We start from the raw sequence: 19,784 nt of genomic DNA, 5'->3' as shown, positions 1-19,784 counted from the left end.
GGATAGAAAAAAAAAATCGGGCACAGCGAACCATTTTGGACACGTTTTTACCAATTTTCAAAAAAGTATCCGCGCTCGATGAGGCTTAACTTTTTCGATCACCGAACTTGGTTTTGGTCACCAAATCGTCAATTTTAGTCCGATTTTGCTCATTTTTTGTGGGCAAGCTCCACTTGAGCCATGGTTGGGGATAAAATAAAAAAATCGGGCACAGCGAACCATTTTGGACACGTTTTTACCGATTTTCAAAAAAGTATCCGCGCTCGATGAGGCTTAACTTTTTCGATCACCGAGGCTTTTGGAGGCTCTAAAATGTGTAGATATCAAATATTATTATTCTGTGAGGCTTTAATACTCAAAAGAAAAAGCCTACAACACCTGGTGTTCCCAAGCGGTCACCCATCCAAGTACTAACCAGGCCCAATGTTGCTTAACTTCGGTGATCGGACGAGAACCGGTGCATTCAACATGGTATGGTCGTAGGCATTTGCGTAAGTGGGAGCGAATTTATATACAACAGCATTGTATTGTAGTCTTATATTCATATATAGGATTACTTTAACTGGCCGCCTTGCGGTTTGCAAAATAGTCACTTAATACATGCAAATTTAGCCACTGTTGTGTTATAATTTATGCAATTCGTAGCCATACAGTGTATCATGACCAACGCACAAACTTTTTGCTTCCAACCATCCACAATACAGTGGAACGGCCCCAAAACAAAGGAGAGATGAATTGGGTCCCAGGAACCTGCTCAACCGGACATTGAACCGGAAGCATGACTTCAGTGGGTTTAGGCCGGTACTTGGGAAAATCATAGCTGAATTGCTTTTAGCCTAATTGTTGTGATAAACTTATTAAATAGGTAAGTATCAACTCTATTTGATAAGTTTTATTTGAATGCACTCTGCGTTAGCGGAGTGCAGCCTAAAGAATGGAACTAAGCGATTTGCACTAACTTAAAAGTTAGTTTAATAAAGGGAAACTTTGCAATTAGTATTGATGTTTCCGAGAGCGTTCCAAATATCAAATACACAGTAAGCACAAGCGGGGGAACAATTAGAATGGCCTATACAAGTATGTGGGGTGTGTTTGGAGCAATGGTTATCGCTGAAATTGTCATTTACAAAAAGTATCCGCGCTCGATGAGGCTTAACTTTTTCGATCACCGAACTTTGTTTTGGTCACTAAATCGTCAATTTTAGTCCGATTTTGCTCATTTTTTGTGGGCAAGCTCCACTTGAGCCATAGTTGGGGATAGAATAAAAAAATCGGGCACAGCGAACCATTTTGGACACGTTTTTACCAATTTTCAAAAAAGTATCCGCGCTCGATGAGGCTTAACTTTTTCGATCACCGAACATGGTTTTGGTCACCAAATCGTCAATTTTAGTCCGATTTTGCTCATTTTTTGTGGGCAAGCTCCACTTGAGCCATAGTCGGGGATAGAATAAAAAAATCGGGCACAGCGAACCATTTTGGACACGTTTTTACCAATTTTCAAAAAAGTATCCGCGCTCGATGAGGCTTAACTTTTTCGATCACCGAACTTTGTTTTGGTCACCAAATCGTCAATTTTAGTCCGATTTTGCTCATTTTTTGTGGGCAAGCTCCACTTGAGCCATAGTTGGGGATAGAATAAAAAAATCGGGCACAGCGAACCATTTTGGACACGTTTTTACCAATTTTCAAAAAAGTATCCGCGCTCGATGAGGCTTAACTTTTTCGATCACCGAACTTTGTTTTGGTCACCAAATCGTCAATTTTAGTCCGATTTTGCTCATTTTTTGTGGGCAAGCTCCACTTGAGCCATAGTTGGGGATAGAAAAAAAAAATCGGGCACAGCGAACCATTTTGGACACGTTTTTACCAATTTTCAAAAAAGTATCCGCGCTCGATGAGGCTTAACTTTTTCGATCACCGAACATGGTTTTGGTCACCAAATCGTCAATTTTAGTCCGATTTTGCTCATTTTTTGTGGGCAAGCTCCACTTGAGCCATAGTCGGGGATAGAATAAAAAAATCGGGCACAGCGAACCATTTTGGACACGTTTTTACCAATTTTCAAAAAAGTATCCGCGCTCGATGAGGCTTAACTTTTTCGATCACCGAACTTTGTTTTGGTCACCAAATCGTCAATTTTAGTCCGATTTTGCTCATTTTTTGTGGGCAAGCTCCACTTGAGCCATAGTTGGGGATAGAATAAAAAAATCGTGCACAGCGAACCATTTTGGACACGTTTTTACCAATTTTCAAAAAAGTATCCGCGCTCGATGAGGCTTAACTTTTTCGATCACCGAACTTTGTTTTGGTCACCAAATCGTCAATTTTAGTCCGATTTTGCTCATTTTTTGTGGGCAAGCTCCACTTGAGCCATAGTTGGGGATAGAAAAAAAAAATCGGGCACAGCGAACCATTTTGGACACGTTTTTACCAATTTTCAAAAAAGTATCCGCGCTCGATGAGGCTTAACTTTTTCGATCACCGAACTTGGTTTTGGTCACCAAATCGTCAATTTTAGTCCGATTTTGCTCATTTTTTGTGGGCAAGCTCCACTTGAGCCATGGTTGGGGATAAAATAAAAAAATCGGGCACAGCGAACCATTTTGGACACGTTTTTACCGATTTTCAAAAAAGTATCCGCGCTCGATGAGGCTTAACTTTTTCGATCACCGAGGCTTTTGGAGGCTCTAAAATGTGTAGATATCAAATATTATTATTCTGTGAGGCTTTAATACTCAAAAGAAAAAGCCTACAACACCTGGTGTTCCCAAGCGGTCACCCATCCAAGTACTAACCAGGCCCAATGTTGCTTAACTTCGGTGATCGGACGAGAACCGGTGCATTCAACATGGTATGGTCGTAGGCATTTGCGTAAGTGGGAGCGAATTTATATACAACAGCATTGTATTGTAGTCTTATATTCATATATAGGATTACTTTAACTGGCCGCCTTGCGGTTTGCAAAATAGTCACTTAATACATGCAAATTTAGCCACTGTTGTGTTATAATTTATGCAATTCGTAGCCATACAGTGTATCATGACCAACGCACAAACTTTTTGCTTCCAACCATCCACAATACAGTGGAACGGCCCCAAAACAAAGGAGAGATGAATTGGGTCCCAGGAACCTGCTCAACCGGACATTGAACCGGAAGCATGACTTCAGTGGGTTTAGGCCGGTACTTGGGAAAATCATAGCTGAATTGCTTTTAGCCTAATTGTTGTGATAAACTTATTAAATAGGTAAGTATCAACTCTATTTGATAAGTTTTATTTGAATGCACTCTGCGTTAGCGGAGTGCAGCCTAAAGAATGGAACTAAGCGACTTGCACTAACTTAAAAGTTAGTTTAATAAAGGGAAACTTTGCAATTAGTATTGATGTTTCCGAGAGCGTTCCAAATATCAAATACACAGTAAGCACAAGCGGGGGAACAATTAGAATGGCCTATACAAGTATGTGGGGTGTGTTTGGAGCAATGGTTATCGCTGAAATTGTCATTTACAAAAAGTATCCGCGCTCGATGAGGCTTAACTTTGTCGATCACCGAACTTTGTTTTGGTCACCAAATCGTCAATTTTAGTCCGATTTTGCTCATTTTTTGTGGGCAAGCTCCACTTGAGCCATAGTTGGGGATAGAATAAAAAAATCGGGCACAGCGAACCATTTTGGACACGTTTTTACCAATTTTCAAAAAAGTATCCGCGCTCGATGAGGCTTAACTTTTTCGATCACCGAACTTGGTTTTGGTCACCAAATCGTCAATTTTAGTCCGATTTTGCTCATTTTTTGTGGGCAAGCTCCACTTGAGCCATGGTTGGGGATAAAATAAAAAAATCGGGCACAGCGAACCATTTTGGACACGTTTTTACCGATTTTCAAAAAAGTATCCGCGCTCGATGAGGCTTAACTTTTTCGATCACCGAGGCTTTTGGAGGCTCTAAAATGTGTAGATATCAAATATTATTATTCTGTGAGGCTTTAATACTCAAAAGAAAAAGCCTACAACACCTGGTGTTCCCAAGCGGTCACCCATCCAAGTACTAACCAGGCCCAATGTTGCTTAACTTCGGTGATCGGACGAGAACCGGTGCATTCAACATGGTATGGTCGTAGGCATTTGCGTAAGTGGGAGCGAATTTATATACAACAGCATTGTATTGTAGTCTTATATTCATATATAGGATTACTTTAACTGGCCGCCTTGCGGTTTGCAAAATAGTCACTTAATACATGCAAATTTAGCCACTGTTGTGTTATAATTTATGCAATTCGTAGCCATACAGTGTATCATGACCAACGCACAAACTTTTTGCTTCCAACCATCCACAATACAGTGGAACGGCCCCAAAACAAAGGAGAGATGAATTGGGTCCCAGGAACCTGCTCAACCGGACATTGAACCGGAAGCATGACTTCAGTGGGTTTAGGGCGGTACTTGGGAAAATCATAGCTGAATTGCTTTTAGCCTAATTGTTGTGATAAACTTATTAAATAGGTAAGTATCAACTCTATTTGATAAGTTTTATTTGAATGCACTCTGCGTTAGCGGAGTGCAGCCTAAAGAATGGAACTAAGCGATTTGCACTAACTTAAAAGTTAGTTTAATAAAGGGAAACTTTGCAATTAGTATTGATGTTTCCGAGAGCGTTCCAAATATCAAATACACAGTAAGCACAAGCGGGGGAACAATTAGAATGGCCTATACAAGTATGTGGGGTGTGTTTGGAGCAATGGTTATCGCTGAAATTGTCATTTACAAAAAGTATCCGCGCTCGATGAGGCTTAACTTTGTCGATCACCGAACTTTGTTTTGGTCACCAAATCGTCAATTTTAGTCCGATTTTGCTCATTTTTTGTGGGCAAGCTCCACTTGAGCCATAGTTGGGGATAGAATAAAAAAATCGGGCACAGCGAACCATTTTGGACACGTTTTTACCAATTTTCAAAAAAGTATCCGCGCTCGATGAGGCTTAACTTTTTCGATCACCGAACTTGGTTTTGGTCACCAAATCGTCAATTTTAGTCCGATTTTGCTCATTTTTTGTGGGCAAGCTCCACTTGAGCCATGGTTGGGGATAAAATAAAAAAATCGGGCACAGCGAACCATTTTGGACACGTTTTTACCGATTTTCAAAAAAGTATCCGCGCTCGATGAGGCTTAACTTTTTCGATCACCGAGGCTTTTGGAGGCTCTAAAATGTGTAGATATCAAATATTATTATTCTGTGAGGCTTTAATACTCAAAAGAAAAAGCCTACAACACCTGGTGTTCCCAAGCGGTCACCCATCCAAGTACTAACCAGGCCCAATGTTGCTTAACTTCGGTGATCGGACGAGAACCAGTGCATTCAACATGGTATGGTCGTAGGCATTTGCGTAAGTGGGAGCGAATTTATATACAACAGCATTGTATTGTAGTCTTATATTCATATATAGGATTACTTTAACTGGCCGCCTTGCGGTTTGCAAAATAGTCACTTAATACATGCAAATTTAGCCACTGTTGTGTTATAATTTATGCAATTCGTAGCCATACAGTGTATCATGACCAACGCACAAACTTTTTGCTTCCAACCATCCACAATACAGTGGAACGGCCCCAAAACAAAGGAGAGATGAATTGGGTCCCAGGAACCTGCTCAACCGGACATTGAACCGGAAGCATGACTTCAGTGGGTTTAGGGCGGTACTTGGGAAAATCATAGCTGAATTGCTTTTAGCCTAATTGTTGTGATAAACTTATTAAATAGGTAAGTATCAACTCTATTTGATAAGTTTTATTTGAATGCACTCTGCGTTAGCGGAGTGCAGCCTAAAGAATGGAACTAAGCGATTTGCACTAACTTAAAAGTTAGTTTAATAAAGGGAAACTTTGCAATTAGTATTGATGTTTCCGAGAGCGTTCCAAATATCAAATACACAGTAAGCACAAGCGGGGGAACAATTAGAATGGCCTATACAAGTATGTGGGGTGTGTTTGGAGCAATGGTTATCGCTGAAATTGTCATTTACAAAAAGTATCCGCGCTCGATGAGGCTTAACTTTGTCGATCACCGAACTTTGTTTTGGTCACCAAATCGTCAATTTTAGTCCGATTTTGCTCATTTTTTGTGGGCAAGCTCCACTTGAGCCATAGTTGGGGATAGAATAAAAAAATCGGGCACAGCGAACCATTTTGGACACGTTTTTACCAATTTTCAAAAAAGTATCCGCGCTCGATGAGGCTTAACTTTTTCGATCACCGAACTTGGTTTTGGTCACCAAATCGTCAATTTTAGTCCGATTTTGCTCATTTTTTGTGGGCAAGCTCCACTTGAGCCATGGTTGGGGATAAAATAAAAAAATCGGGCACAGCGAACCATTTTGGACACGTTTTTACCGATTTTCAAAAAAGTATCCGCGCTCGATGAGGCTTAACTTTTTCGATCACCGAGGCTTTTGGAGGCTCTAAAATGTGTAGATATCAAATATTATTATTCTGTGAGGCTTTAATACTCAAAAGAAAAAGCCTACAACACCTGGTGTTCCCAAGCGGTCACCCATCCAAGTACTAACCAGGCCCAATGTTGCTTAACTTCGGTGATCGGACGAGAACCAGTGCATTCAACATGGTATGGTCGTAGGCATTTGCGTAAGTGGGAGCGAATTTATATACAACAGCATTGTATTGTAGTCTTATATTCATATATAGGATTACTTTAACTGGCCGCCTTGCGGTTTGCAAAATAGTCACTTAATACATGCAAATTTAGCCACTGTTGTGTTATAATTTATGCAATTCGTAGCCATACAGTGTATCATGACCAACGCACAAACTTTTTGCTTCCAACCATCCACAATACAGTGGAACGGCCCCAAAACAAAGGAGAGATGAATTGGGTCCCAGGAACCTGCTCAACCGGACATTGAACCGGAAGCATGACTTCAGTGGGTTTAGGGCGGTACTTGGGAAAATCATAGCTGAATTGCTTTTAGCCTAATTGTTGTGATAAACTTATTAAATAGGTAAGTATCAACTCTATTTGATAAGTTTTATTTGAATGCACTCTGCGTTAGCGGAGTGCAGCCTAAAGAATGGAACTAAGCGATTTGCACTAACTTAAAAGTTAGTTTAATAAAGGGAAACTTTGCAATTAGTATTGATGTTTCCGAGAGCGTTCCAAATATCAAATACACAGTAAGCACAAGCGGGGGAACAATTAGAATGGCCTATACAAGTATGTGGGGTGTGTTTGGAGCAATGGTTATCGCTGAAATTGTCATTTACAAAAAGTATCCGCGCTCGATGAGGCTTAACTTTGTCGATCACCGAACTTTGTTTTGGTCACCAAATCGTCAATTTTAGTCCGATTTTGCTCATTTTTTGTGGGCAAGCTCCACTTGAGCCATAGTTGGGGATAGAATAAAAAAATCGGGCACAGCGAACCATTTTGGACACGTTTTTACCAATTTTCAAAAAAGTATCCGCGCTCGATGAGGCTTAACTTTTTCGATCACCGAACTTGGTTTTGGTCACCAAATCGTCAATTTTAGTCCGATTTTGCTCATTTTTTGTGGGCAAGCTCCACTTGAGCCATGGTTGGGGATAAAATAAAAAAATCGGGCACAGCGAACCATTTTGGACACGTTTTTACCGATTTTCAAAAAAGTATCCGCGCTCGATGAGGCTTAACTTTTTCGATCACCGAGGCTTTTGGAGGCTCTAAAATGTGTAGATATCAAATATTATTATTCTGTGAGGCTTTAATACTCAAAAGAAAAAGCCTACAACACCTGGTGTTCCCAAGCGGTCACCCATCCAAGTACTAACCAGGCCCAATGTTGCTTAACTTCGGTGATCGGACGAGAACCGGTGCATTCAACATGGTATGGTCGTAGGCATTTGCGTAAGTGGGAGCGAATTTATATACAACAGCATTGTATTGTAGTCTTATATTCATATATAGGATTACTTTAACTGGCCGCCTTGCGGTTTGCAAAATAGTCACTTAATACATGCAAATTTAGCCACTGTTGTGTTATAATTTATGCAATTCGTAGCCATACAGTGTATCATGACCAACGCACAAACTTTTTGCTTCCAACCATCCACAATACAGTGGAACGGCCCCAAAACAAAGGAGAGATGAATTGGGTCCCAGGAACCTGCTCAACCGGACATTGAACCGGAAGCATGACTTCAGTGGGTTTAGGGCGGTACTTGGGAAAATCATAGCTGAATTGCTTTTAGCCTAATTGTTGTGATAAACTTATTAAATAGGTAAGTATCAACTCTATTTGATAAGTTTTATTTGAATGCACTCTGCGTTAGCGGAGTGCAGCCTAAAGAATGGAACTAAGCGATTTGCACTAACTTAAAAGTTAGTTTAATAAAGGGAAACTTTGCAATTAGTATTGATGTTTCCGAGAGCGTTCCAAATATCAAATACACAGTAAGCACAAGCGGGGGAACAATTAGAATGGCCTATACAAGTATGTGGGGTGTGTTTGGAGCAATGGTTATCGCTGAAATTGTCATTTACAAAAAGTATCCGCGCTCGATGAGGCTTAACTTTGTCGATCACCGAACTTTGTTTTGGTCACCAAATCGTCAATTTTAGTCCGATTTTGCTCATTTTTTGTGGGCAAGCTCCACTTGAGCCATAGTTGGGGATAGAATAAAAAAATCGGGCACAGCGAACCATTTTGGACACGTTTTTACCAATTTTCAAAAAAGTATCCGCGCTCGATGAGGCTTAACTTTTTCGATCACCGAACTTGGTTTTGGTCACCAAATCGTCAATTTTAGTCCGATTTTGCTCATTTTTTGTGGGCAAGCTCCACTTGAGCCATGGTTGGGGATAAAATAAAAAAATCGGGCACAGCGAACCATTTTGGACACGTTTTTACCGATTTTCAAAAAAGTATCCGCGCTCGATGAGGCTTAACTTTTTCGATCACCGAGGCTTTTGGAGGCTCTAAAATGTGTAGATATCAAATATTATTATTCTGTGAGGCTTTAATACTCAAAAGAAAAAGCCTACAACACCTGGTGTTCCCAAGCGGTCACCCATCCAAGTACTAACCAGGCCCAATGTTGCTTAACTTCGGTGATCGGACGAGAACCGGTGCATTCAACATGGTATGGTCGTAGGCATTTGCGTAAGTGGGAGCGAATTTATATACAACAGCATTGTATTGTAGTCTTATATTCATATATAGGATTACTTTAACTGGCCGCCTTGCGGTTTGCAAAATAGTCACTTAATACATGCAAATTTAGCCACTGTTGTGTTATAATTTATGCAATTCGTAGCCATACAGTGTATCATGACCAACGCACAAACTTTTTGCTTCCAACCATCCACAATACAGTGGAACGGCCCCAAAACAAAGGAGAGATGAATTGGGTCCCAGGAACCTGCTCAACCGGACATTGAACCGGAAGCATGACTTCAGTGGGTTTAGGGCGGTACTTGGGAAAATCATAGCTGAATTGCTTTTAGCCTAATTGTTGTGATAAACTTATTAAATAGGTAAGTATCAACTCTATTTGATAAGTTTTATTTGAATGTACTCTGCGTTAGCGGAGTGCAGCCTAAAGAATGGAACTAAGCGATTTGCACTAACTTAAAAGTTAGTTTAATAAAGGGAAACTTTGCAATTAGTATTGATGTTTCCGAGAGCGTTCCAAATATCAAATACACAGTAAGCACAAGCGGGGGAACAATTAGAATGGCCTATACAAGTATGTGGGGTGTGTTTGGAGCAATGGTTATCGCTGAAATTGTCATTTACAAAAAGTATCCGCGCTCGATGAGGCTTAACTTTTTCGATCACCGAACTTTGTTTTGGTCACCAAATCGTCAATTTTAGTCCGATTTTGCTCATTTTTTGTGGGCAAGCTCCACTTGAGCCATAGTTGGGGATAGAATAAAAAAATCGGGCACAGCGAACCATTTTGGACACGTTTTCACCAATTTTCAAAAAAGTATCCGCGCTCGATGAGGCTTAACTTTTTCGATCACCGAACATGGTTTTGGTCACCAAATCGTCAATTTTAGTCCGATTTTGCTCATTTTTTGTGGGCAAGCTCCACTTGAGCCATAGTTGGGGATAGAATAAAAAAATCGGGCACAGCGAACCATTTTGGACACGTTTTTACCAATTTTCAAAAAAGTATCCGCGCTCGATGAGGCTTAACTTTTTCGATCACCGAACTTGGTTTTGGTCACCAAATCGTCAATTTTAGTCCGATTTTGCTCATTTTTTGTGGGCAAGCTCCACTTGAGCCATAGTTGGGGATAGAATAAAAAAATCGGGCACAGCGAACCATTTTGGACACGTTTTTACCAATTTTCAAAAAAGTATCCGCGCTCGATGAGGCTTAACTTTTTCGATCACCGAACATGGTTTTGGTCACCAAATCGTCAATTTTAGTCCGATTTTGCTCATTTTTCGTGGGCAAGCTCCACTTGAGCCATAGTTGGGGATAGAATAAAAAAATCGGGCACAGCGAACCATTTTGGACACGTTTTTACCAATTTTCAAAAAAGTATCCGCGCTCGATGAGGCTTAACTTTTTCGATCACCGAACTTGGTTTTGGTCACCAAATCGTCAATTTTAGTCCGATTTTGCTCATTTTTTGTGGGCAAGCTCCACTTGAGCCATGGTTGGGGATAAAATAAAAAAATCGGGCACAGCGAACCATTTTGGACACGTTTTTACCGATTTTCAAAAAAGTATCCGCGCTCGATGAGGCTTAACTTTTTCGATCACCGAGGCTTTTGGAGGCTCTAAAATGTGTAGATATCAAATATTATTATTCTGTGAGGCTTTAATACTCAAAAGAAAAAGCCTACAACACCTGGTGTTCCCAAGCGGTCACCCATCCAAGTACTAACCAGGCCCAATGTTGCTTAACTTCGGTGATCGGACGAGAACCGGTGCATTCAACATGGTATGGTCGTAGGCATTTGCGTAAGTGGGAGCGAATTTATATACAACAGCATTGTATTGTAGTCTTATATTCATATATAGGATCTTTAACTGGCCGCCTTGCGGTTTGCAAAATAGTCACTTAATACATGCAAATTTAGCCACTGTTGTGTTATAATTTATGCAATTCGTAGCCATACAGTGTATCATGACCAACGCACAAACTTTTTGCTTCCAACCATCCACAATACAGTGGAACGGCCCCAAAACAAAGGAGAGATGAATTGGGTCCCAGGAACCTGCTCAACCGGACATTGAACCGGAAGCATGACTTCAGTGGGTTTAGGGCGGTACTTGGGAAAATCATAGCTGAATTGCTTTTAGCCTAATTGTTGTGATAAACTTATTAAATAGGTAAGTATCAACTCTATTTGATAAGTTTTATTTGAATGCACTCTGCGTTAGCGGAGTGCAGCCTAAAGAATGGAACTAAGCGATTTGCACTAACTTAAAAGTTAGTTTAATAAAGGGAAACTTTGCAATTAGTATTGATGTTTCCGAGAGCGTTCCAAATATCAAATACACAGTAAGCACAAGCGGGGGAACAATTAGAATGGCCTATACAAGTATGTGGGGTGTGTTTGGAGCAATGGTTATCGCTGAAATTGTCATTTACAAAAAGTATCCGCGCTCGATGAGGCTTAACTTTTTCGATCACCGAACTTTGTTTTGGTCACCAAATCGTCAATTTTAGTCCGATTTTGCTCATTTTTTGTGGGCAAGCTCCACTTGAGCCATAGTTGGGGATAGAATAAAAAAATCGGGCACAGCGAACCATTTTGGACACGTTTTTACCAATTTTCAAAAAAGTATCCGCGCTCGATGAGGCTTAACTTTTTCGATCACCGAACATGGTTTTGGTCACCAAATCGTCAATTTTAGTCCGATTTTGCTCATTTTTTGTGGGCAAGCTCCACTTGAGCCATAGTTGGGGATAGAATAAAAAAATCGGGCACAGCGAACCATTTTGGACACGTTTTTACCAATTTTCAAAAAAGTATCCGCGCTCGATGAGGCTTAACTTTTTCGATCACCGAACTTGGTTTTGGTCACCAAATCGTCAATTTTAGTCCGATTTTGCTCATTTTTTGTGGGCAAGCTCCACTTGAGCCATAGTTGGGGATAGAATAAAAAAATCGGGCACAGCGAACCATTTTGGACACGTTTTTACCAATTTTCAAAAAAGTATCCGCGCTCGATGAGGCTTAACTTTTTCGATCACCGAACATGGTTTTGGTCACCAAATCGTCAATTTTAGTCCGATTTTGCTCATTTTTTGTGGGCAAGCTCCACTTGAGCCATAGTTGGGGATAGAATAAAAAAATCGGGCACAGCGAACCATTTTGGACACGTTTTTACCAATTTTCAAAAAAGTATCCGCGCTCGATGAGGCTTAACTTTTTCGATCACCGAACTTGGTTTTGGTCACCAAATCGTCAATTTTAGTCCGATTTTGCTCATTTTTTGTGGGCAAGCTCCACTTGAGCCATAGTTGGGGATAGAATAAAAAAATCGGGCACAGCGAACCATTTTGGACACGTTTTTACCAATTTTCAAAAAAGTATCCGCGCTCGATGAGGCTTAACTTTTTCGATCACCGAACATGGTTTTGGTCACCAAATCGTCAATTTTAGTCCGATTTTGCTCATTTTTTGTGGGCAAGCTCCACTTGAGCCATAGTTGGGGATAGAATAAAAAAATCGGGCACAGCGAACCATTTTGGACACGTTTTTACCAATTTTCAAAAAAGTATCCGCGCTCGATGAGGCTTAACTTTTTCGATCACCGAACTTGGTTTTGGTCACCAAATCGTCAATTTTAGTCCGATTTTGCTCATTTTTTGTGGGCAAGCTCCACTTGAGCCATGGTTGGGGATAAAATAAAAAAATCGGGCACAGCGAACCATTTTGGACACGTTTTTACCGATTTTCAAAAAAGTATCCGCGCTCGATGAGGCTTAACTTTTTCGATCACCGAGGCTTTTGGAGGCTCTAAAATGTGTAGATATCAAATATTATTATTCTGTGAGGCTTTAATACTCAAAAGAAAAAGCCTACAACACCTGGTGTTCCCAAGCGGTCACCCATCCAAGTACTAACCAGGCCCAATGTTGCTTAACTTCGGTGATCGGACGAGAACCGGTGCATTCAACATGGTATGGTCGTAGGCATTTGCGTAAGTGGGAGCGAATTTATATACAACAGCATTGTATTGTAGTCTTATATTCATATATAGGATCTTTAACTGGCCGCCTTGCGGTTTGCAAAATAGTCACTTAATACATGCAAATTTAGCCACTGTTGTGTTATAATTTATGCAATTCGTAGCCATACAGTGTATCATGACCAACGCACAAACTTTTTGCTTCCAACCATCCACAATACAGTGGAACGGCCCCAAAACAAAGGAGAGATGAATTGGGTCCCAGGAACCTGCTCAACCGGACATTGAACCGGAAGCATGACTTCAGTGGGTTTAGGGCGGTACTTGGGAAAATCATAGCTGAATTGCTTTTAGCCTAATTGTTGTGATAAACTTATTAAATAGGTAAGTATCAACTCTATTTGATAAGTTTTATTTGAATGCACTCTGCGTTAGCGGAGTGCAGCCTAAAGAATGGAACTAAGCGATTTGCACTAACTTAAAAGTTAGTTTAATAAAGGGAAACTTTGCAATTAGTATTGATGTTTCCGAGAGCGTTCCAAATATCAAATACACAGTAAGCACAAGCGGGGGAACAATTAGAATGGCCTATACAAGTATGTGGGGTGTGTTTGGAGCAATGGTTATCGCTGAAATTGTCATTTACAAAAAGTATCCGCGCTCGATGAGGCTTAACTTTTTCGATCACCGAACTTTGTTTTGGTCACCAAATCGTCAATTTTAGTCCGATTTTGCTCATTTTTTGTGGGCAAGCTCCACTTGAGCCATAGTTGGGGATAGAATAAAAAAATCGGGCACAGCGAACCATTTTGGACACGTTTTTACCAATTTTCAAAAAAGTATCCGCGCTCGATGAGGCTTAACTTTTTCGATCACCGAACCTGGTTTTGGTCACCAAATCGTCAATTTTAGTCCGATTTTGCTCATTTTTTGTGGGCAAGCTCCACTTGAGCCATGGTTGGGGATAAAATAAAAAAATCGGGCACAGCGAACCATTTTGGACACGTTTTTACCGATTTTCAAAAAAGTATCCGCGCTCGATGAGGCTTAACTTTTTCGATCACCGAGGCTTTTGGAGGCTCTAAAATGTGTAGATATCAAATATTATTATTCTGTGAGGCTTTAATACTCAAAAGAAAAAGCCTACAACACCTGGTGTTCCCAAGCGGTCACCCATCCAAGTACTAACCAGGCCCAATGTTGCTTAACTTCGGTGATCGGACGAGAACCGGTGCATTCAACATGGTATGGTCGTAGGCATTTGCGTAAGTGGGAGCGAATTTATATACAACAGCATTGTATTGTAGTCTTATATTCATATATAGGATTACTTTAACTGGCCGCCTTGCGGTTTGCAAAATAGTCACTTAATACATGCAAATTTAGCCACTGTTGTGTTATAATTTATGCAATTCGTAGCCATACAGTGTATCATGACCAACGCACAAACTTTTTGCTTCCAACCATCCACAATACAGTGGAACGGCCCCAAAACAAAGGAGAGATGAATTGGGTCCCAGGAACCTGCTCAACCGGACATTGAACCGGAAGCATGACTTCAGTGGGTTTAGGGCGGTACTTGGGAAAATCATAGCTGAATTGCTTTTAGCCTAATTGTTGTGATAAACTTATTAAATAGGTAAGTATCAACTCTATTTGATAAGTTTTATTTGAATGCACTCTGCGTTAGCGGAGTGCAGCCTAAAGAATGGAACTAAGCGATTTGCACTAACTTAAAAGTTAGTTTAATAAAGGGAAACTTTGCAATTAGTATTGATGTTTCCGAGAGCGTTCCAAATATCAAATACACAGTAAGCACAAGCGGGGGAACAATTAGAATGGCCTATACAAGTATGTGGGGTGTGTTTGGAGCAATGGTTATCGCTGAAATTGTCATTTACAAAAAGTATCCGCGCTCGATGAGGCTTAACTTTGTCGATCACCGAACTTTGTTTTGGTCACCAAATCGTCAATTTTAGTCCGATTTTGCTCATTTTTTGTGGGCAAGCTCCACTTGAGCCATAGTTGGGGATAGAATAAAAAAATCGGGCACAGCGAACCATTTTGGACACGTTTTTACCAATTTTCAAAAAAGTATCCGCGCTCGATGAGGCTTAACTTTTTCGATCACCGAACATGGTTTTGGTCACCAAATCGTCAATTTTAGTCCGATTTTGCTCATTTTTTGTGGGCAAGCTCCACTTGAGCCATAGTTGGGGATAGAATAAAAAAATCGGGCACAGCGAACCATTTTGGACACGTTTTTACCAATTTTCAAAAAAGTATCCGCGCTCGATGAGGCTTAACTTTTTCGATCACCGAACTTGGTTTTGGTCACCAAATCGTCAATTTTAGTCCGATTTTGCTCATTTTTTGTGGGCAAGCTCCACTTGAGCCATGGTTGGGGATAAAATAAAAAAATCGGGCACAGCGAACCATTTTGGACACGTTTTTACCGATTTTCAAAAAAGTATCCGCGCTCGATGAGGCTTAACTTTTTCGATCACCGAGGCTTTTGGAGGCTCTAAAATGTGTAGATATCAAATATTATTATTCTGTGAGGCTTTAATACTCAAAAGAAAAAGCCTACAACACCTGGTGTTCCCAAGCGGTCACCCATCCAAGTACTAACCAGGCCCAATGTTGCTTAACTTCGGTGATCGGACGAGAACCGGTGCATTCAACATGGTATGGTCGTAGGCATTTGCGTAAGTGGGAGCGAATTTATATACAACAGCATTGTATTGTAGTCTTATATTCATATATAGGATTACTTTAACTGGCCGCCTTGCGGTTTGCAAAATAGTCACTTAATACATGCAAATTTAGCCACTGTTGTGTTATAATTTATGCAATTCGTAGCCATACAGTGTATCATGACCAACGCACAAACTTTTTGCTTCCAACCATCCACAATACAGTGGAACGGCCCCAAAACAAAGGAGAGATGAATTGGGTCCCAGGAACCTGCTCAACCGGACATTGAACCGGAAGCATGACTTCAGTGGGTTTAGGGCGGTACTTGGGAAAATCATAGCTGAATTGCTTTTAGCCTAATTGTTGTGATAAACTTATTAAATAGGTAAGTATCAACTCTATTTGATAAGTTTTATTTGAATGCACTCTGCGTTAGCGGAGTGCAGCCTAAAGAATGGAACTAAGCGATTTGCACTAACTTAAAAGTTAGTTTAATAAAGGGAAACTTTGCAATTAGTATTGATGTTTCCGAGAGCGTTCCAAATATCAAATACACAGTAAGCACAAGCGGGGGAACAATTAGAATGGCCTATACAAGTATGTGGGGTGTGTTTGGAGCAATGGTTATCGCTGAAATTGTCATTTACAAAAAGTATCCGCGCTCGATGAGGCTTAACTTTTTCGATCACCGAACTTTGTTTTGGTCACCAAATCGTCAATTTTAGTCCGATTTTGCTCATTTTTTGTGGGCAAGCTCCACTTGAGCCATAGTTGGGGATAGAATAAAAAAATCGGGCACAGCGAACCATTTTGGACACGTTTTTACCAATTTTCAAAAAAGTATCCGCGCTCGATGAGGCTTAACTTTTTCGATCACCGAACATGGTTTTGGTCACCAAATCGTCAATTTTAGTCCGATTTTGCTCATTTTTTGTGGGCAAGCTCCACTTGAGCCATAGTTGGGGATAGAAAAAAAAAATCGGGCACAGCGAACCATTTTGGACACGTTTTTACCGATTTTCAAAAAAGTATCCGCGCTCGATGAGGCTTAACTTTTTCGATCACCGAGGCTTTTGGAGGCTCTAAAATGTGTAGATATCAAATATTATTATTCTGTGAGGCTTTAATACTCAAAAGAAAAAGCCTACAACACCTGGTGTTCCCAAGCGGTCACCCATCCAAGTACTAACCAGGCCCAATGTTGCTTAACTTCGGTGATCGGACGAGAACCGGTGCATTCAACATGGTATGGTCGTAGGCATTTGCGTAAGTGGGAGCGAATTTATATACAACAGCATTGTATTGTAGTCTTATATTCATATATAGGATTACTTTAACTGGCCGCCTTGCGGTTTGCAAAATAGTCACTTAATACATGCAAATTTAGCCACTGTTGTGTTATAATTTATGCAATTCGTAGCCATACAGTGTATCATGACCAACGCACAAACTTTTTGCTTCCAACCATCCACAATACAGTGGAACGGCCCCAAAACAAAGGAGAGATGAATTGGGTCCCAGGAACCTGCTCAACCGGACATTGAACCGGAAGCATGACTTCAGTGGGTTTAGGCCGGTACTTGGGAAAATCATAGCTGAATTGCTTTTAGCCTAATTGTTGTGATAAACTTATTAAATAGGTAAGTATCAACTCTATTTGATAAGTTTTATTTGAATGCACTCTGCGTTAGCGGAGTGCAGCCTAAAGAATGGAACTAAGCGATTTGCACTAACGTAAAAGTTAGTTTAATAAAGGGAAACTTTGCAATTAGTATTGATGTTTCCGAGAGCGTTCCAAATATCAAATACACAGTAAGCACAAGCGGGGGAACAATTAGAATGGCCTATACAAGTATGTGGGGTGTGTTTGGAGCAATGGTTATCGCTGAAATTGTCATTTACAAAAAGTATCCGCGCTCGATGAGGCTTAACTTTTTCGATCACCGAACTTTGTTTTGGTCACCAAATCGTCAATTTTAGTCCGATTTTGCTCATTTTTTGTGGGCAAGCTCCACTTGAGCCATAGTTGGGGATAGAATAAAAAAATCGGGCACAGCGAACCATTTTGGACACGTTTTTACCAATTTTCAAAAAAGTATCCGCGCTCGATGAGGCTTAACTTTTTCGATCACCGAACATGGTTTTGGTCACCAAATCGTCAATTTTAGTCCGATTTTGCTCATTTTTTGTGGGCAAGCTCCACTTGAGCCATAGTTGGGGATAGAAAAAAAAAATCGGGCACAGCGAACCATTTTGGACACGTTTTTACCGATTTTCAAAAAAGTATCCGCGCTCGATGAGGCTTAACTTTTTCGATCACCGAGGCTTTTGGAGGCTCTAAAATGTGTAGATATCAAATATTATTATTCTGTGAGGCTTTAATACTCAAAAGAAAAAGCCTACAACACCTGGTGTTCCCAAGCGGTCACCCATCCAAGTACTAACCAGGCCCAATGTTGCTTAACTTCGGTGATCGGACGAGAACCGGTGCATTCAACATGGTATGGTCGTAGGCATTTGCGTAAGTGGGAGCGAATTTATATACAACAGCATTGTATTGTAGTCTTATATTCATATATAGGATTACTTTAACTGGCCGCCTTGCGGTTTGCAAAATAGTCACTTAATACATGCAAATTTAGCCACTGTTGTGTTATAATTTATGCAATTCGTAGCCATACAGTGTATCATGACCAACGCACAAACTTTTTGCTTCCAACCATCCACAATACAGTGGAACGGCCCCAAAACAAAGGAGAGATGAATTGGGTCCCAGGAACCTGCTCAACCGGACATTGAACCGGAAGCATGACTTCAGTGGGTTTAGGCCGGTACTTGGGAAAATCATAGCTGAATTGCTTTTAGCCTAATTGTTGTGATAAACTTATTAAATAGGTAAGTATCAACTCTATTTGATAAGTTTTATTTGAATGCACTCTGCGTTAGCGGAGTGCAGCCTAAAGAATGGAACTAAGCGATTTGCACTAACGTAAAAGTTAGTTTAATAAAGGGAAACTTTGCAATTAGTATTGATGTTTCCGAGAGCGTTCCAAATATCAAATACACAGTAAGCACAAGCGGGGGAACAATTAGAATGGCCTATACAAGTATGTGGGGTGTGTTTGGAGCAATGGTTATCGCTGAAATTGTCATTTACAAAAAGTATCCGCGCTCGATGAGGCTTAACTTTTTCGATCACCGAACTTTGTTTTGGTCACCAAATCGTCAATTTTAGTCCGATTTTGCTCATTTTTTGTGGGCAAGCTCCACTTGAGCCATAGTTGGGGATAGAATAAAAAAATCGGGCACAGCGAACCATTTTGGACACGTTTTTACCAATTTTCAAAAAAGTATCCGCGCTCGATGAGGCTTAACTTTTTCGATCACCGAACATGGTTTTGGTCACCAAATCGTCAATTTTAGTCCGATTTTGCTCATTTTTTGTGGGCAAGCTCCACTTGAGCCATAGTTGGGGATAGAAAAAAAAAATCGGGCACAGCGAACCATTTTGGACACGTTTTTACCGATTTTCAAAAAAGTATCCGCGCTCGATGAGGCTTAACTTTTTCGATCACCGAGGCTTTTGGAGGCTCTAAAATGTGTAGATATCAAATATTATTATTCTGTGAGGCTTTAATACTCAAAAGAAAAAGCCTACAACACCTGGTGTTCCCAAGCGGTCACCCATCCAAGTACTAACCAGGCCCAATGTTGCTTAACTTCGGTGATCGGACGAGAACCGGTGCATTCAACATGGTATGGTCGTAGGCATTTGCGTAAGTGGGAGCGAATTTATATACAACAGCATTGTATTGTAGTCTTATATTCATATATAGGATTACTTTAACTGGCCGCCTTGCGGTTTGCAAAATAGTCACTTAATACATGCAAATTTAGCCACTGTTGTGTTATAATTTATGCAATTCGTAGCCATACAG

General features: G+C 40.5%; 1 protein-coding gene and 14 non-coding genes across 15 annotated transcripts in view; 1 reads left to right on the top strand and 14 right to left on the bottom strand.

The window, feature by feature from the left end:
- LOC142345923 (ATP-dependent RNA helicase DHX8-like) overlaps positions 1-19,784 on the top strand; it is a 468,212-nt gene that overhangs the window by 118,451 nt on the left and 329,977 nt on the right. The window lies entirely within an intron of this gene.
- Positions 367-485, bottom strand: LOC142347415 (5S ribosomal RNA). Its single transcript, XR_012760409.1, has one exon. It is a non-coding gene; the product is annotated as a 5S ribosomal RNA (ribosomal RNA).
- On the bottom strand, positions 2,750-2,868 carry LOC142347414 (5S ribosomal RNA). Its single transcript, XR_012760408.1, has one exon. It is a non-coding gene; the product is annotated as a 5S ribosomal RNA (ribosomal RNA).
- Positions 4,005-4,123, bottom strand: LOC142347413 (5S ribosomal RNA). The gene has a single exon (XR_012760407.1). It is a non-coding gene; the product is annotated as a 5S ribosomal RNA (ribosomal RNA).
- LOC142346958 (5S ribosomal RNA) lies at positions 5,260-5,378 on the bottom strand. Its single transcript, XR_012759991.1, has one exon. It is a non-coding gene; the product is annotated as a 5S ribosomal RNA (ribosomal RNA).
- LOC142346957 (5S ribosomal RNA) lies at positions 6,515-6,633 on the bottom strand. The gene has a single exon (XR_012759990.1). It is a non-coding gene; the product is annotated as a 5S ribosomal RNA (ribosomal RNA).
- LOC142347412 (5S ribosomal RNA) lies at positions 7,770-7,888 on the bottom strand. The gene has a single exon (XR_012760406.1). It is a non-coding gene; the product is annotated as a 5S ribosomal RNA (ribosomal RNA).
- LOC142347411 (5S ribosomal RNA) lies at positions 9,025-9,143 on the bottom strand. Its single transcript, XR_012760405.1, has one exon. It is a non-coding gene; the product is annotated as a 5S ribosomal RNA (ribosomal RNA).
- LOC142347410 (5S ribosomal RNA) lies at positions 10,844-10,962 on the bottom strand. The gene has a single exon (XR_012760404.1). It is a non-coding gene; the product is annotated as a 5S ribosomal RNA (ribosomal RNA).
- Positions 13,037-13,155, bottom strand: LOC142347409 (5S ribosomal RNA). Its single transcript, XR_012760403.1, has one exon. It is a non-coding gene; the product is annotated as a 5S ribosomal RNA (ribosomal RNA).
- LOC142347408 (5S ribosomal RNA) lies at positions 14,290-14,408 on the bottom strand. The gene has a single exon (XR_012760402.1). It is a non-coding gene; the product is annotated as a 5S ribosomal RNA (ribosomal RNA).
- LOC142347407 (5S ribosomal RNA) lies at positions 15,733-15,851 on the bottom strand. Its single transcript, XR_012760401.1, has one exon. It is a non-coding gene; the product is annotated as a 5S ribosomal RNA (ribosomal RNA).
- LOC142347406 (5S ribosomal RNA) lies at positions 16,988-17,106 on the bottom strand. Its single transcript, XR_012760400.1, has one exon. It is a non-coding gene; the product is annotated as a 5S ribosomal RNA (ribosomal RNA).
- Positions 18,243-18,361, bottom strand: LOC142347404 (5S ribosomal RNA). The gene has a single exon (XR_012760398.1). It is a non-coding gene; the product is annotated as a 5S ribosomal RNA (ribosomal RNA).
- LOC142347403 (5S ribosomal RNA) lies at positions 19,498-19,616 on the bottom strand. Its single transcript, XR_012760397.1, has one exon. It is a non-coding gene; the product is annotated as a 5S ribosomal RNA (ribosomal RNA).

Source organism: Convolutriloba macropyga, chromosome 9 (assembly GCF_964194025.1).
Source record: "Convolutriloba macropyga chromosome 9, txConMacr16.3, whole genome shotgun sequence".
NCBI classification, from domain to species: domain Eukaryota; kingdom Metazoa; phylum Xenacoelomorpha; order Acoela; family Convolutidae; genus Convolutriloba; species Convolutriloba macropyga.
Note: the sequence above shows the minus strand (reverse complement) of the source record. Positions and strands in the feature narration are given on the sequence as shown.